Raw genomic sequence first — 14,714 nt, 5'->3', positions numbered from 1 at the left:
CAGTTTTATAGTTGTTATTTCACCTCCTTTTTTTGTCATTCCAACCATTTTTGTTTCGTAATTTGGTTTGGAAAGCACTCTTCACTAGTCCTTCTCGCCTCATAAGCCTCATTTGTTCATGTGCTCATAATGCATTCAACACTTCTTCCAAGGTGATGCTTGACAAATCCTTAGATATTTCCAGAGATGAAATTGCAGCTTCATATTTTTCATGAAGTGTAACTAAAATATTTTGAACTATTCTAGAATCAGAAAATTCAGTACGAAGAAGTCTTACATTGTTGGCAATGGCTAGAACTTTATCAGAGTACTTCTTACTTGTTTCTGAATCTCTCATCCTTTGCATTTCAAAATTCTCAGATCAAATTCATCACTTGCATCCCTTTGACACTTTCATCTCCCTCATATTCTTGCTTTAAAAAATTCCAGATTTCACAGGTTGTTTTCAGTGTCATTATTTTGTTAAAAATGGTAGGTGAAATAGCTGCATATAGACATGCTCTTGTTTTGCACTTTATTTGCTTCATCTTCTTCTCATTTTTAATTTGTGTAACAGTTGGATTGTGTGGAAGAGTTGGAATAACATTATTTTTCAATGGCGTCCCATAGATAAATAACATCCAATAAAGCATCCATTCTAACAGCCCATATTTGATAATTTTTTCCAGTAAACACTGGAGGTGAAAATGCAATAGATACTACTTCTGAATTCCTTTTGACAATTTTAGCCAATAGAAGGTAATAGGGAAAACGTTTTGGTTGTGTTTGGTTTTGGTTTGCGTTTGTGTTTGTTCTCACATATCCCTCAAGATATAGCTCTGATACCAATTTGTTGATTATGTAACAAAAAAATGCAGAGAGGAAATGGGTTATGTAGAATGCTTTATATTATTCATCAATAAGATACATATATACGCCAGATATCATAATAAACATCGATCATTCAACAGCGCAATTTTGAACGACGCTATTGAAAATGAGGCGGAATAACATCAACATGGCATAATAAAACAGGCGTTGTCAATTTGTGTAACTTCAACAATGCATTCATGACAAAACGCTGTTGAACATCAGTAACGTTAGTGTTGGCTTGAATGATTTATGTTTAACAACACATTTGATAGAAAGCGTTGTTGACGTTAATACATGCAACAACGCATAACTAAGGAAGCGTTGTCGAAGATGACATACTAATCGCGCTTTCTTAATTATGCTATCTTGATGTTTTACGACTTTTTAAACTTCCGCGATATTAATGGTGGAAGTTATATGCATCTCTTCGTTTGTTGAAATATTAATGGTTTAGTGGTTGTGCATTTCTTGGTTGTTGAAATATTAAGGGTTGAGTGGTACGTTATGCGTCTCTTTGTTTGTTGAAATATTAATGGTTGTTCATCTATAAATATTGTGGTTCACTCAGTGTTCTATTTCATTAGTAAGAGTATGTGTTTCTATAAGAGTATGTTCATGAAGATAGGAGGAAGAAAGCACAAAGTAGTAAAAAGGAGAGCAATACTGCAGAGAGTGAGCAAGAGAAAAAGGACCCAAGTTTGTATAGAGGAGTCGAGGAAAAAATTGTGTTTCTATTTCAGAATCATGTCAAGTAGGTCTTTAACAACTTTTGATTTTGCAAAAAGACCCAGATTTCAGAAAGAAGGTGGCTGTCATACAAGATTTGCATGAGATGAAGATTTAGTTCATTGATCTCTTTCAATTGAAAGGAAATAAAAGGAAAATGATTAATGAATTATTTTTCTTCATCTACAATTCATTAAGTTCATTGATTTCCTTCATGGCAAAAGGACCCAGATTTTAAAAGGAAATCGACGAACTGTTATACAAGATTTGTGTAGAGGAGTCGAAGAAATGTTTTTGGACAATATTAATCTGCAAATCTTTCAGATCATTAGAGGAAGATTTAATTTATAAAATATTGACTTTAATTCATTGAGTTCTTCAATTTTCAAAACCGGCCCAGATTTCAGAAAGAAAGTGGTTGTTATACAAGATTTGCGTGAGATGAATATTTGTATAGATGAGTCGAGGAAAAAATTATTTCCTTCATTGAAATCATTTCCCTTGTATTCTTCTCATTTAGTTTATTATATTCGCATGTACCAAATCATTTAGTTCATTATAATGTATTTTGCCTCTCTAAAAGAATAATAAAACAATTATTTTGGATGTTAATTTCTATTTTTTGTTGATTATTTGGATGGTTATTTTATTTAATACTTTTGATGTTCATTATTAATAAATTAAACACAATAAACAAATTAACAATACTTAATAAATACAAAAACAAATTAACACAATGTAATGTTTAATATTTTTCCAGGTTCGTATTAATAAACACAATTATATTGTAATCTACTTCATGGGAACTTCATCTTAATTAACGTTAATTCATATTGTATAATTATTTTCATGTTACATAAAATGTTAATTTAACAGCGCATAACTACGAATACGCTGTTAATTTGGAAAATGACTTCAGTTTAAGAGCGCATAATTAAGACAGCACTGTCAATTAGATTCTATTCAACAAAACTACATATCGGTAGCATTGTTGATGTGTTAATGAAAACAAGTAGTAAACAGCTAGATACACAATAACAGAGCAATCCTTAATATGCATTGTGGAAGATGTCAATAGTACAATGCTACTGTTAATATGCGCTTTTGAATTGTTAACATAACAACAACGAATCCTTAATATGCAATGTTGAAGATGTTAATATAACAACGCTACGTTTAGAATGCGCTGTTGAAGATGTGTTAATGAAAATAAGTAGTAAACAGCTGGATACACAACAACTGTGTAATACTTAACATGCGCTATTGAAGATGTCAATACAACAATGCTACTTTTAGTATGCGCTGTTGAGGATGTCTATTCAACAATGCTACTTTTAATATGGGCTGTTAAATTGGTAATACAATTTAAATATCTAAAACATGAATCATTCCCTCTATGCACTCAAACTTAATCGACAAGAAATCCTCATACTCTCAGCAAACCCTCATACTCACAAAAAACCTCAAAAAACTTCATTAATGGCTTCTCAAAGTGGCGATCATGGTTCTCACAGTGGTGACGAAACTACACTGACTCCACAAGACAAGTAAATCGTTGCTCAAAAATGACCTCCACGTGGAATGACTTCCATGAAGAATGTCATTCGGTCAAGAAGTAAGGATGTGAAGATAGAAGTTCAATGGAACTCAAAAGGCCAACCATTAAACTCAAAAGGCCACGTGGAATGACTTACATTGGTGTTGTTGTTAGGCAGAATCAGAAGCTAACATTCATCAAATGGAGTGATGTAGAGAATACTGTGAAGGAGCCTATTTGGAATGAAATAACAAAAAGTTTATTTTTTTAGTTTTTGTGTTTTTCATGCAATGTACGTATATGTGTTACGTTTTCATGCAATGTACATATATGCATCTGTTTTCATGCAATATATAATGCATATGTGTTTTTATTTCAGTCAACTTTTGATGTTGGTGAGGAGCATAAGGACTATATCCTTAAATTGGCTGGCAAGGGTCTCCGACAATTCCAAACTGATGCTGGAAAATTACTCAAATATGCTGATGGCAATGTCAACCTAAAACCTCCAACTAAATATGCAAATATCGTTGATGAAGAGGATTGGAAGACTTTTGTCACACTACACACACAAGACGAGTCTTTCTTGGTAAAATCATATTCTTTGTATTGACTTTTGTATATATGTTTTGTATATATATATGATTGCTGATATTAAAGTTGTTTATTGTTTCAGAAATTAAGTAATGAAAACCGCAAGAGGGCATCCAAGCCTTTATATCCATACCGAGCTTCTCGAGTGGGGAATAGAGGAATCGAGGGAAAAATTGTAAGTATTGTTAATTTGTAAGTACATTATTGGTTATGTTTTGTATGCATATATATCTAATTACATTATTATTGGTTATGTTTTGTTAGTTGGAAAACAAAAGTGATACACCTATGACTCCACATAGAGTAGAACTCGATGTTCTATAGGTGGGTGCTCGTAAGAACAAGGATGATGTCATCGATAATTAGAAAGTTCAGGAAGCGGCAAGACGTGTTGTAAGTGCTTATTTTTTAATTGTACTTAATTTTCATACTTTATTTATCAAAATGTGATTAATTAACATTATCTTTTTTTCTTGATTTGTCAGATTGCCCTAAAAGAAAAGGAGGCAAACCCGGATAGCCACATAATACTTGATAAGGCACTAGGACTGCCTATCTACCCTGGCCGTATCCGAGGTGCATGATTTGGGGTTAGCCAGTGAACATTTGTACCTCATCCAAAGCGTGCAACCAAAGCGCAAATGAGCTAGGTTCAAAATCAAATAGATGGCCTCATGCAACGGTTCTACGAATGAAGATGAAGGAAGCTGAGTGGCAACGATTAGCAAGAAATGCTGGTACTTTTCCTTCAACTATCAATGAGAGTTGCACACATGTACCTTACAACATTCCCATTCTGATTCCCATTCCTGAGGTAATTTAGTTAACTTATTTTAATTTAGTCGTTAACTTATTATATGTTTTAACTTACGTACAGGAAATTAGTTCTTGTAAACTTGTCCTGGATACCCCAACTAGCCGAGTAGTGGGTGTTGGGAAAGTGCACAAGTCGACCGATGCTATGCTGCATAATGGACGTATCCCATGCCATCATGTGAAGATCCTGATTGACATTGCAATCGATGATAATGTGTTGCTGCCAATTCCTCTCGAAGAGGATATCTTCACAGTTGGTGGGACTGTAGGCACTGTTGTGGCTTGGCCAGTAGACCTTGTTCAAGTAATTCCTCCTAAGGTATGATTTTTCACCTTATGCTCACTCATATTATATATATATTGATATATAATTGATATGTTTTTTTATTGAATATTTCAGGAAATGGTACATTCCACCCCTAGTAGTACCCAAACGTCTAAACCATCTTCGGGGATGTGAGCTCAAAGCTATCTACTAGGGATGTGAGCTCCAAGAATACTACCAACTATGGTACTCAGCTGTTGGAGCATGTACACAAGTTGGAAGATGATATGATAATTATATCAATTCCAAGGAAGTCTACGAGGATAACATTGATGAATACTTTGGCATCACTGATGTCCGGGATGTATATAAACGTGATTGTATAGGTGCAACTGCTGTATGTATATATATGAGGTAAATTATGTTTTCTTAACTTATCACTTTTGCATGACAGTGTGTTATAATTAACTAACATTAGTGTTATATGTATTAGGTACTTGTATGAAAATTTTATTAAGGTAAATAAGGAAAAGGTGATATTCATATCCCCACACCTTACCGCTTTGGTGTCGGGTGACAAAAATGAGATTGAGGAAAAAACAGAATGAATTACAGATAATCTTCTCCATCATAAAGGATATGCATATTTATTTCTTGCACCTTTTAATATCGGGTGAGCATTTTTTAATTGTCTTTTATATTTATTTATTTAGTACGTTTGTTGTGCTTAATATTTTCTAACCATGTACATATGTTTTGTTATGCATCATTGGGTTTTGGTTTCCATCAATCAGGTCAATGAAGAAATATACTACTTTGACTCATTGGCACATGGTGATATGAACAACTACCCTGCTATGAAAGACATGTTTTCTAGGTAAGTGGACTACTCATTTAAACTTTTAGTTACACTTTCACTTTCATTTTTTGTTTAGTAATTAAGTACATTTTCTATTGTTTAGTGCGATGAGAGTTTACATAAGTTGTAATCGTGCTAGAAACAAGATACCAAATCCCAAAATCAGTTGGACTCGTCTAAAGGTATTAGTACAAATCATCTCAAATAATTATATGTGTAATGGCCAACTAATGTTATACTTATATGTTTACTTCATTTTAATTGTAGACCCCTTGCAAAACAAACTAGGTAGATTGCGGCTATTACGTGCTGAAATTCATGAAGGAGATCATTCAACAATGGCTAACTAATGCAATCAATATTGATGGCAAATAATATACACATGACGAAGTCAACCAGATTAGAGAACAATGGTCAAACTTTGTACTTATTTATGTTGACAAATCATAGCTAAATGTATAGTAGATTAGTTTTGCACAGAATGTAGCTTAGGGAATTCAATGTAATTGTAAGATGTGCATGTGAATAAATTTTGACCAATTAACTTTAGACCTTAGACAAAATTTTATCAAAGCGATTAAATAATTTAGCTCAAATGTATTTAGGAATTTGAACCAAAATATATATTATCTAATTGATTAAATGATTAAGCTCAATCCTTACTGTAAGATAATTTGAATTGCTGATTTCTCATTCATTGGCAATTGATATAAATACAAAAGCAATATCACAAAAGTCAACAATCTAATTATGCACATCATAATTACAGGAAACTAATTAGCTAATTACAGGAAAGGAAATATACTAATATCCTATTGTATCATACTAATTAGCTAATTACAGTAAAGGAAGGATATTAATATCCTATTCTATCATATCCCCGCAGTCGAAGCGGGAGGTTCATAGACACTTAGATTGGTCCAGAAATCATCAAATAGAACCCGAGGGAGGCCTTTGGTGAAAATGTCGGCAATCTGATGACGGGAAGGAACATGAAGTACGCGTGCCTGACCACGAGCAACTTTTTCTCGGACAAAATGAATATCCATCTCAATATGTTTTGTACGCTGATGCTGCACTGGATTGCTAGAAAGGTAAATAGCACTAATATTGTCACAGTATACCAAAGTAGCCTGATTAAGAGGAAAATGAAGCTCCAAGATAAGATTGCGGAGCCAACAGGATTCAGAGACAACATTTGCAACACCCCTGTACTCAGCCTCGGCACTGGAGCGAGAGAGGGTAGGTTAGCGCTTAGCAAACCAGGAGATGAGGTTGTCACCAAGAAAAACACAATAACCAGACGTGGAGCGTCGGGTGTCAGGACATCCACCCCAATCAGCATCAGTGTAAGAGACAAATTTCTCAATGGGCGTTGGATAGAGATGTAAACCATAATGTAGGGTGCCCTGAACATAACGGAGGATGCATTTCAATGCAAGCATGTGGTCAGTGCAAGGAGCATGCATGTGAAGGCAGATTTGTTGAACAGCGTAAGAGATGTTAGGGCGTGTGAAGGTGAGATACTGAAGAGCTCCTGCAAGACTCCTATATGTGGTGGAAATCTCGTATGGAGTGCCGGAGGAGGTACTGAGCTTCTGTTTGGTGTAAACCGGAGTAGCAGAAGAGTTGCAAGAGGTCATGCCTGCCCGAGCAATAATCTCACTAGCATAGGTGCTCTGACTGAGGAAAAGACCACCTGTGTGGCTGGTTACTGCAATACCCAGGAAGTAACTCAGAGGACCTAGATCCTTCATAGCAAATTCAGAGGCAAGCAATGCCATGATAGATTTGCGAAATTCATTGGAAGAGGTAATGAGAATGATGTCATCAACATAAAGAAGGATGTATGCCATGTTAGAACCACCCCGGTGGATGAAGAGAGAGTGATCTGATACACTATGTTGGAACCCAATGGTAGAGACATAGTCAGCGAATCGCTGGTACCAAGCACGAGGCGCTTGCTTCAGACCATAGAGAGATTTGCGTAGACGAGAAACATAATCAGGGTGACGAGACTCACTGAAACCCAATGGTTGATGCATGTATACAGTCTCAAGAAGATCTCCATGTAGGAATGTATTCTGAATATCCAACTGATGAATATGCCAAGATTTGGAGAGAGCAATGGTGAGAACTGTGCGAATTGTCGTCGGTTTCACCACAGGACTGAAAGTCTCAGCACAATCCACACCTACAATTTGAGACCTGCCATCACCTACAAGACGAGCCTTATAACACTCACAACAACCATTAGATTTCTTTTTATGCCGAAAAATCCACATGCATCGAATAACATTAGCATCGCAAGGTCGAGGAACCAAATCCCACGTATTATTTTTAATAAGAAAATTAAATTCAGACTGCATGGCGGATTTCCACTTTGGGTCCGACAAGGCAAGTTTAGGTTTTTGGGAAGGGGGGAAATGGGGAATTATCAATGGTAAGTGAAAGGTTAAAAAGCATTTTGGGTTTGGAAATACCTGTCATGCTACGGGTGGCCATGGTCCGAGTAGGAGGAGTAGGCTGGGCTAGTGATGTAGGTGGCAGAGAGGTATCAGGATGATTCGAGGGACAAGGGAGGCTTGTTGGTGGCGTGGGGCGTGAGTCAAGTGGAGAAGTGGTTCAGTGATGAATTATGGAGGGATGTATGTCATCAGTGAAACAATCATAGGCAGAGGTGGGTAGTGATGTCATGTGTTTGAAGGGAAAGTGGGTCTCATCAAAAATGACACATCGGGCAATGTCGACCTTTCTGTGCGACAAATCAAAACATTTATAACATCTGTGATTCTGTGGATACCCTAAGAAGACACACGGAGTTGAGCGTGATTGAAGTTTGTTGATGCTATTGGAAGGATGCAGTGGATAACAAAGACAACCAAAAACACGAAGGTGTGTGTAGGTAGGATCTCGATGATATAGGAGTTGAGTAGGAGATTGATTCGACAAGGCTTTCCGGGGAAGGATATTAAGGAGATAAGTGCCATTGGAAGAGCATGATGCCAAAATGAGAGAGGAACAGAGGAATGCGCTAGAAGAGTACGGATCATATTGTTAATAGTGCGTATTGTGCGTTCCGCTTTGCCATTTTGAGAAGATGTGTGAGGGCAAGATAAACTAAAAATAAGACCATTAGCAGCATAATATTTATGAAATAGCGCATTATCGTATTCCCGGCCGTTGTCGCATTGTAAACATTTAACTTTTTGCGCAAATTGTGTTTGAATTTGATTAGTGAGAACGGTGAACAATTCAAAAACTTGAGATTTGTTACCTAAAGGAAAAGTCCATAGGAAATCTGAGTAATCATCCAAAAATAAGACATAATAAAGATGACCAGAAGAACTTAAAACAGGTGATGTCCAAATATCACTATGTAAAATATCAAACGGCATCAAAGTAGCATTCATGGATGAATCAAAAGGTAATTTAACTTGTTTTCCAAAAACACAAGAATCACAAAGTGTTGTCGAATTTAAATGTTCACATGCAATGAACTTATGCCTATGAAGAAATTTTAAAGCAGAAGAACTAGGATGGCCAAGACGACTATGCCAGACACCACGAGCAAGACCAGCAAAATGAGTAGGATGGGTAACTGGATAGAGGTCGCCAACACTATCACATCGCAGAAGAGGGATCCCCGTCTTGAAGTCAGCGACCGAGAACCCAAAAGGATCAAATGAAATAGAAACATGATTGTCAGTAGTGAGTTGTCGCACAGAAATTAAATTTTTAATAATATGTGGTGTGTGCAAGACATGGTTAAGGTTGAGATGTTTGTGGTGGTTTGAGGTAGGTATGGTTGTGTGACCGGCGCCCTGAATTGGAATACCCTGACCACTACCAACAATCAGTTTCTGATTTAAATGACTCAAAGTAGAATAAGACGAGAGATTACCTTGTGATGCAGCAACGTGTGATGAGGCGCCAGTGTCCATGTACCAAGTGTTGTCTGGAGGAGTGAGTGACATGGTGTGCATAGTAGTGGCAATGTTAGTGGGTTCGTGGCTAGCTGTAGCGGTGTGAGCTTGAGGACGTGTACCTAGGATGCATGGTTGCCTCGGAGTACCGGTGGGTCGAGTCCATTGAGATGAGGGACAAGGACATGGAGGCATAGCCCAAGGGGGGAGTCCAACCCCAGGGATTCCAAGAAGCATGTGGAGGTGGTTGCCATGGCGGTGAGGGAGCTGCAGCCGAGGAACCAGAGGTACCATTGTACCGGGAGCCACTGCGCTGATCACGCCCACTATAGCGGCCCTGATTACTGCGATTGTGGTTGGATCCAGAGCGGTTGTTGGCGCGACAATTGGAGCGTTGTTGAGAAGAGTCATCGGGGTCCCTGGACGCAGTAGTGTGCAAAGCTGTATGAGAGGCAGTGCTTTGCATTTTTGCCAAGCCGGATTCCTCCAAGGTGAGCATGGAGCGAGCCTGGAAGAAGGAAGGCAAGGGGTTGCTCTGGCAGATCAAAGTAGCAACAACCATATAAGGTTCAGACAGACTGGAGACAAGCTGAAGGACCAAGCGATGACTGCTGACCGGAGCACCGACATTCTTCAACTGATCAGAAAGTTGTTTGAGACGCTGACAATAGGCAGTTGCATTCGGGAAATCCTCCATGCGAGTGGATGAGAAGTCCTGCTCAAGAGCAACAGCACGGGAATTCTGATTGTCCTAAAAAATATCAGCTATACGATTCCAAGCAGCCATAGCAGTAGACAATTTCTACATAATTGTTTGGATAATGTCAAGGGAAATAGTGGAATAGATCCATTGAAGAACCATCGAATCAAGGGTTGTCCAAATTTCATGATCAGGATCGGTTTGAGCAGGACGTTCTTTACCGGGTTGAGGAATGATGTGGTGAAGGACCCGGGTGGCACGTGCATGAACCTCAAAAATATCAGCCCACATATTGTAGTGGTCCTTCTCCATCTCTAGCTTGAAGGGGATGCTATTCCTGATGTTGGTAACAACAAGTGCAGGATGAAAATCAGATTTTGCCGAAGAGGAAGACGAACCAGAGGTGGTGCTTGGGGAAGACATAATGCAAGAGAAGACACAGAGTAGAAGGGCGTGCTTGCAGGTGCTTGCGCGGCTGTGTTAGACAGTGGTGCGGCGAACGCTGGCACGGCTAGGAGTGGTGCTGCATGGTGCGGCGCGGCTGTTGGAGATAGCGGGGCGACAGACTCTGGTACAGCTAGGAGCGGTGTTGTGAGAAAAAGGGAGAAAGGCCGGCGGGAAGACCCAAGGAAGGGAGGAGGATGCCAACGTTGGAAGGAGAAAGGCGGAAGCAATATAGGATCAGTAGTTAGGTCGTGATACCATGTAAGATGATTTGAATTTCTGATTTCTCATTCATTGGCAATTGATATAAATACAAAAGCAATATCACAAAAGTCAACTATCTAATTATGCACAACATAATTACAGGAAACTAATTAGCTAATTACAGGAAAGGAAATATACTAATATCCTATTGTATCATACTAATTAGCTAATTACAGTAAAGGAAGGATACTAATATCCTATTCTATCAGTAATGTATATGATTTGGTCTATGTAATTAATATAATTCAATTAAAGTAACACAAATTGTAGCTTAGGGAATTCAATTCAATATAAACATTACAATGTAATTAATGTTCAATATATAAATTCAGTTGTGCTCATACATTCATTTTGTTGTTATGTTTTGTTTCTGTATGCATTCAGGTTATTTTTTGTTGTATGTGTAACTGTGTAGAATTAGGAATAATGGTCTTCAAAAACGTTTTTTTTTTTGTGTGAATACATTGTTGTTATAACCATACAACAGCGCATTGTTAAAAAAAAACGTTGTTGATTACGTTACATTCATAAGCGCATTCACGAAAAAGCATTGTTAAATACTTATCTCTCATCTATTCTCTGTTAGCTATACAACAACGCATTCGGTAAGAAGCATTGTCGATATGATCAACAAAACTATTTCCTCTACACTTAATCGCTTAACATAGTGCTTAATCGATTAATTATTTGAATGTTATTTATTGTCATTATTAATTGTTTTGTATATTTAATTGATTATCATTAATTGGATGTCATAATGTAATTACTAATTTGAATTTCATTAAAAAAAATGAATTAGTAAAAAAATTATTATATCTTTCATAACGTTTCCTTAAGATTGCATTGTGGAATACTTACCTTCTTTATATTTGAATGGGGAGTTCTTCCACGGCATTTCTTTAAGATTGTGTTGTTGATTAGGTATCATTGACTGCTCCATCTTCACTATGCACTGCTGATTTTGTATCATTGACAACAACATCGTAATTATGCGTTGTTGAAGATACTATAAGAGCCTAAAATATTAAAATGTTCCCGTATTCTCACACATTCATCAACAATCTCAACACTCATTTACTCGGTAGCAAAACGTATTTACTCTCAAAATCAACCTCGAACATCATTCAACCTCATAATCATTCCCTCATTTAATACTAAAAATCATTCCCTCATTTTACACAAAAATCATTCAACACCGATTTCGAAAATCCTTCACTCGTTTAAATTCAAAACCGTCATTCACGCATTCAACACCGAATTGAAAGTGAGTTTTTCATATAGTTATTTGCCTTTTTAATTACATTATATTTAGTTTGTATTGATTTACAAATATTTTCCTTATAAATGAGTAAAAGTGATTTCACTCATTTAGCTTGTATTGATTTGGGGTTTCCGAGTTCCGACTCATTTAGCTTACATTATGAGTTAAGGTTCCCCCATTTCTAATTACATAATAATGCATTTGCTCTTCTTGGTGAGCTTAACTCCAAGCTTTAGGGATTTATGCTCATTATATTTTTTTCTTAATAGAAAATGGATGAGTGTCATTCGATTGATGAATGAGTATGAAGAAGGAGTGAAATCATTTGTGAGGTTTGCAATTGAGAATGCTGAAAAACCTAATAGAATTGTATGTCTTTGCTTAAGATGTTGTTACTCAAACCGAATTACTCCAAATAAGTTAAAAGTTCATTTAGTGTGTCACGGTATTGATCAAAGTTACACATGTTAGACAAGACATAGTGAGACGAGAGACGTTATGGATTGTGATGATGAGATGCACATGAAAGACAACTACACAAATGCATATAAAGACGATCTTCAGGGTTGTATAAGTTTAAATATTTTAATGGATGGGCCGATAAGAGTTTCACTGACTTGCTTGCACTTCTGAGGATATGTTGCTGGAAGATAATGTGCTTCTTTCTCGCACCTATGATGCAAAACAAATATTACGCTCCATAGGCATGGACTACACTATGATACATGCTTGTGAAAATGATTGCATTTTATTTTTTTAATGAGTAAGTTTCATTAACGTTGTCTCCTAAATGTAATGCATTACGATATGAGAAGGAAGACACAATTCCCAAAATGGTTGGATGGTATTTTCCCATCAAAGCAAGATTCAAGCGTATGTTTAGAAATGCCAAAGATGTAAAGAAGTCGACATGGCATGATGGAGAAAGGATTAAAGATGACAAGCTTCGGCATCCTGCAAATTCTCTTCAATGGAGAAAAATTGATCACGATTATCCTAGTTTTGGTCAAGAATCAAGAAATCTATGCCTTGTAGTGTCAATGGGTGGAATTAACCCACATAGTGTTCAAAGTTGCTCCCACAGTACATGGCCAATGATGTTGGTGATAGACAACCTACCTCCTTCTCTATGCATGAAGCTTTGTAATGTTATCTATGTTAATTTCTAGACCTAAACAACCAGGAAATGACATAGACATATATTTGGCTCCATTAATTGAAGACTTGAAGCAAATGTGGGAGACATGTATAAATGTATATGATGCGTATAGGGAAGAAAGCTTCGTCTTGAGGGTTTTGTTATTGGCACAATCAGTGATTTTCCTGCATATGGTAATCTGTCTAGATATAGTACAAGAGAACATTTTGCATGTCCTGTATGTGAAGACAATACTCATTCAATGAGGTTGGAAAACTATACTATGAATGTCTTCCTTGGAAATAATAGATTTTTGCCTTCAGATCATGACTATCGATGATGGAGAAAAGCATTTGATGGAAACAATGAAGAAGGTCGTGCTCCTTTGCCATTGACAGGTGGCCAATTATTTTAAAAGTTAAAGGGTTTGAGTACTAACTTTGGTAAACCTTTTACATAATAAATTGTCACAACTGGGTGGAAGAAAAGGTTAATCTTCTTTGAATTGCCATATTGGAGTTCATTATATGTAAGACATTTCCTCGATGTTATGCATATTGAAAACAATGTGTTTGAAAGTCTCCTTGGGGCCGATAATGAAGGGAAAACATATATTTTTACCTCCAGCAGCTTATACTTTATCGAGGAAGGAGAAAATTCCAGAAGGTACTCTTCCAACATTCAGAACACCGTATCAATGAAAGACCTCAAGTTAAAAGGTCTTAAGTCCCATGATTGTCATGTACTTATGGAGCATTTCTTGCCTATTCGAATACGGTCAATTCTACCTAAAAAGTTCGAGGAACCATAACTAGGTTATGCTTCTTCTTCAAGGCAATTTGTAGCAAAGTGATTGACCTTGAGAAATTACGTGCATTGCAAAGACAAATTATTTTGACTATGTGTGAGCTTGAAATGTATTTTCCTCCTTCTTTTTTTGGCATAGCGGTTCATCTAAGCAATCATCTTGTTCGATAGACACAACTATGTGGCCCTTCCTATATGAGATGGATGTACCCCTTTGAGCGTTATATTAAGACATTAAAAGGGTATGTGAAGAACTGATCAAGACCAGAGGGTTGTATTTTCGAGCAATATGTTGTTGAAGAAGCTCTTGATTTTTGTACTGGATACCTTACCGATGGTGATTTCATGGGCATTCCAAAGCCTCGATATGCAAAAATATATATTTGGTGAAGGTATTACTAGGAATGAAATATTGACTATAATAAGAACCGAATTGGAGCAAGCTCACTTATATGTTTTACATAATGCTGACGAAGTTGAGCCATATGTTGAAACTGTTAGGTATCAGTGGCTAAAATACACCTA

At 36.9% G+C, this 14,714-nt stretch overlaps 1 long non-coding RNA gene across 1 annotated transcript in view; it reads right to left on the bottom strand.

The window, feature by feature from the left end:
• Positions 386 to 14,714, bottom strand: part of LOC109360184 — a 21,026-nt gene continuing 6,697 nt past the window's right edge. The window contains exon 3 of the long non-coding RNA XR_002109132.1: positions 386 to 397. This is a non-coding gene — a long non-coding RNA (uncharacterized LOC109360184). The remainder of the gene's footprint in view (positions 398 to 14,714) is intronic.

This window comes from Lupinus angustifolius, chromosome LG11 (genome assembly GCF_001865875.1).
Source record: "Lupinus angustifolius cultivar Tanjil chromosome LG11, LupAngTanjil_v1.0, whole genome shotgun sequence".
Classification (NCBI taxonomy): domain Eukaryota; kingdom Viridiplantae; phylum Streptophyta; class Magnoliopsida; order Fabales; family Fabaceae; genus Lupinus; species Lupinus angustifolius.
The sequence above is the reverse complement of the archived record's forward strand: the minus strand, read 5'-3'. Positions and strand labels throughout refer to the sequence as shown.